Source organism: Papaver somniferum, chromosome 4 (assembly GCF_003573695.1).
Source record: "Papaver somniferum cultivar HN1 chromosome 4, ASM357369v1, whole genome shotgun sequence".
Lineage (NCBI taxonomy): Eukaryota > Viridiplantae > Streptophyta > Magnoliopsida > Ranunculales > Papaveraceae > Papaver > Papaver somniferum.
Genome location: NC_039361.1, coordinates 92,161,424 through 92,165,980, shown reverse-complemented (window position 1 = coordinate 92,165,980; position 4,557 = coordinate 92,161,424).

Here is a 4,557-nt window from a genome sequence, read left to right as displayed (position 1 = left end):
ATATAACATTTTCCATATAAATAAATATATGCTCATATACGTGTACAACACCACATTGATTTTAGTATATATATATATGATTTATCTAAATACGGAAAAATAGCATGAAAAAATTGCGTAAACACAACCATGTTGATTGAGTACATGGAATATATGCTTTATCTTACAGTAGATCATAATCATGTACTCTTCGCTAATGTGCATGCCTTGGCTACACTCTTGCCAAATCTGTAGGTATCTGAAGTATCTCTGTCTCCATGATTCGTCGTGCCTAATTTTCTCTGAACAAATTTCTATTTTTGGTGTAATTCCCTCGGTAATTCACACCTACTCAAAGCCATGCGCAACAATTCCCTCAAGCCAATCGTTATAACCATGACCAAATTCTCTTTTGGTTTTCATGTATTGGTCAACACCATAAATTACAGCTATGACTGGCAATAGAAATATGCATTGGGATCATTTTTTTTCTTCAAAAGATTAATATAATATGGTCATAACCCTAATTTCTTGTCTTCAAAAGATTAATGTACTATGGTCATAACTCTAATTTTTAAATTTGCAATGGACAGATAAATAGAATGTTTATAAACTGGAATAAATCTCACACAAATACGTGAAAATATCCGTTTCTTGTTTGGATCATGAATTTTCAAAGAAGGCATGTTGACTAAGGATGCGACGTCCATTGGCCAAACGATGTAATGGTTCGCACCCCTTCGTATTATGGGGTACATTAACCGAATAGATCTTAAAACACCAAAAGACGTGAAAATTCCAACAGGTGTGTTGTGCGGGGACACATATTGCATCCATTGGATGTCTATATAAGCTTTACTCGTATCTGCTGGTATCACATTCAACAAAAACAGAATCCCCAAAAAACAAATTCACCAGTAATGGTAATGGAAATGTTGCCGGATTTAAATCCCAAGATACTACACCTCCTCCCAAGTACATAAAGTATTTTGGCAAGCAAATGTGTATGCAAAGAGTGGAATTTTGTCCTTGCAGACAAAAGAATTGGACTCCTTTTCGGTTTCACTCGAAAAGTGAGAGAACAAAAAGTTACGCAACTCTTCTATAGAGAACAAATTGAGGAGGAAGATGACAACACGATGATGGAGATTTCTATCCAATGTTATTTGGAAACAATGGTACCTGGAATATTATCCAATCCTATGATGAAAACATGTCACACCCAATCGTTGGATCTTATAACGGTCTGGTATGTTTTTATGTTTCACACCATGGCATACAAGATCCTATTTATATTATGAGTCCAACAACGGGTGAGCACCTCCATCTGCCACAAATATGCAATCCAACACCTACGCCGTAAATTAGTTGGGATCGACGATACGTCGTAGAGGGTTTCGGCTATTGTGAACATACCGGTGAATACAAAGTAGTTCGAATTAAAGTGGGTGGTAAAGTGGACGTACACACTCTAGCCGACAACAGAGGATGAAGGAACATCAGAGATTTTCCTTTTATTTTTTGGGATTCAGGTGCGTACGCACATGGTTGTAGTTTTTGGATAAATAGTTATTTTTATGACAATATTCAGATGGTATCTTTTAATTTGGAAAATGAAATATTCCAGTCACATTCACCACCCCCGCATCATATTTATGAGAATGGTGGTTTCAGTACTCCAAGAATTGGAATGGCCTTGTCTGGAGTTCACCTTTTATTTTACAACATTCACGATATTTATGATCTCCGGATTGATTTTTGGGCACCCATTTCCGATGATGATATTCATGCATGGGCACCCGGTGTAGAATGGAATTGGGAAGTTAAGAGGAGCATCGTATTGGAAGAGCCTTCGAATCTATGGTTGCCGCCTTATAAGATGATATCCTTGGGAAAGAACAACGACATCCTATTGCAAAACAACAGCTTTTTAGGGCGTTATAATGAACTCACCAGAACTTTGATAGAAATTGGGGAGACAAGATGGCCGGTAAAGGTTAGAGTTATTCCTCACATGAGGAGCGCCGTCTCATTGAGGAATTTTGGAGGACAATGAGAAACATGTACTAACGATGTCCATGCCACAAACATATTTCGTGTGTAGTGTTTTTGTTTTGATCAGAGTAATGTAGTTTGATGTTCAATATATATATATATTTTAATAGTACTATTTCTCATCTTTGATTTTTTTTTCGTATCTTGTCTGGACTAAAAGTTGTTTTTGAAATTTGAAGAATCGAACTTGGTCTTATTTTGGGTAATAATGGTTGGTATTTTATTTAATGGAGTCAATGATTTTAAACATATTCCCTACGAATTTAGAGGGGGACTTTCTTTTATGGTGGTCAATTTGGTATAGAGGGAGGAATTTCTGTATTCCAGTTGTAATTATGGTTATAAATTTTGTGAATCTATAGGGAGACTTTTATGTGTTCATAAAAGTAAATCCGAGATAGAAAAAGAAAAATGTTGATTACGTGACTAATCGGGATTCTTTTTGTAGACGAATGATAGACTTGAAACTGGTGTTTGATACCAAAACACAAAACCAGAACATAAATGGGAAAAACAAAATACCAAAACATAAATGGGAAAAACAAATTAGAGATATATGTAACACATCATTTTAATTTCCAGAATTGTGTTATTACGTCTTTTTTATTATTAATAATAAATAACTAAGAAATATAAGAATACCGATCAATAAGAAACCTATTTTGTCAATCTAGTCTCTTTTTGAATCATGAACTATAAATGCCACGTCCTAGTCGTTAATATCACGAAGCAATTTTTCTTGAAGCCGATCAGCTCGTTCTTGAAGTATATTCACCTGTTGTTGGAGACCAAAATAATCACGATCAAAGGGACAACAACATCATCTACTTTCCTCATGCACCAATTCCACACAATGCTCATCGACAACAAATGCATTAATCTCACGCAAACGCTAATAATATGCATGCTTCCTCATGCAGATTATGAACACGCCAAGTTTAGGCTGAAGAACTCGTACATCGTAATCTGAGATCTTAAAATCGTCTTCTAGGGTTCTTCTTAATGAATTGTATCTAACAATTTTAGGACCCATAGCAATAAATTGGTAGCAATAGGATGTGCAGTTCATTCTGATCGAAAAGGAAGAGCGGTTTGCAGGAGAGAAGAAAAACTCCTTGTATTGACAATTAGATATGGTGGCCGAAAAAAATTAGGTTGATTTATTTATTAAGTTCTTTATGTTCAGAAACTACATCCGATTAAAAAGGAAATTAGATAAAGATGAAATATTCATTCCATATATATATATATATATCATTATCTATTTTCTGCCATATTTATATATAGTGATACAGAAATTGAAATATTTGATGTTCTTTATCCAAAAAATGTAGGGCTAAAAGAGACACACATAACTTATGGTACCATTAGCCCATATTTGTAGTGGTAAATCCACGTTTTGTATTTTACGGATAGTTCCTGTTTTATATTATCAACCAATGTCGTTGTAAGTATTAAGATGTTGTTGTGATGGGTATTCTAATTCCAGGAGGTCAGCATTAGTGAATTGGTGCATAAGTAGCTGTAATGAGAATCGCAGCTGGTTTCTGCACTTCCCCTTGATGGACTCTAGTCTTATAAAATCCATCTAATTTCAACAATCCTTTGTGATTTCGATACAATGTCAAATTTGTGTAATAAAATTAGGCGTGATTTTTCCAAGTTTTCAACACAATACTTGTGCTTTATATATATCCAGTTCTTTGGTCATAGATTGAGTTTAACAATGCAACGAACAACTCCAACACCATTCAATCCTATACAAGAAAATAGTCATTAAACAAGAAACTTAATCCATTAGACAGTCATTAATTAAGAAACTCCAACACCATTCAGTCATTAACATTACAAAAACATGAAAATAAATCCTAAATCCAAAACATAAATTCCAAAAAACAAAACAAGATTCAGTCGTCCACAGTCCACAATTTCCCATTAGACCACTCTTAATTTCAATTTTTCTCTGTACTTTGATGATGCCTATTTCTTCAAAATAGTAACTTGTGTAACCATTTGCAAAATATGTATCATCATTTCCATTAAAGCAACTTAACCTAAAAAATTCCACTAGCTATAAGAAAATTGGAATTGGTAGAGTCTTACATGTTGTCGGCCATCACTCGGAGTCATAATCCGACCTTTCCGTCTCCGATCGCATATCAGTTTCAGAATCAGTCACTATGTTGAGTATGACCTCATTTTCATGTGTTGTTCGTGATAGGTACGCCTGATAATCATCCTCTACACTGATTTCATTCACAAGGTGGTTTGTATAATCCATATATCTTCCTGCATAAATTGATGCTCTTCTAGACCTAATACTTCTTATTAAAAACACACCTTGTCTCCTTTCCTTTTTCTGCAACAACTGCAAATATTCTTCTGGGTATTCTTCATATTTTACTTTCTCTATGCTTCTCTTCTTTGTCTCTTCATTTTCTGCCTCATTTGATAAAACCCATTCCACAACAGATACATATCATCATCTTGGTTATTTTTCTGCAAACCTACTTCTTCCTCTTC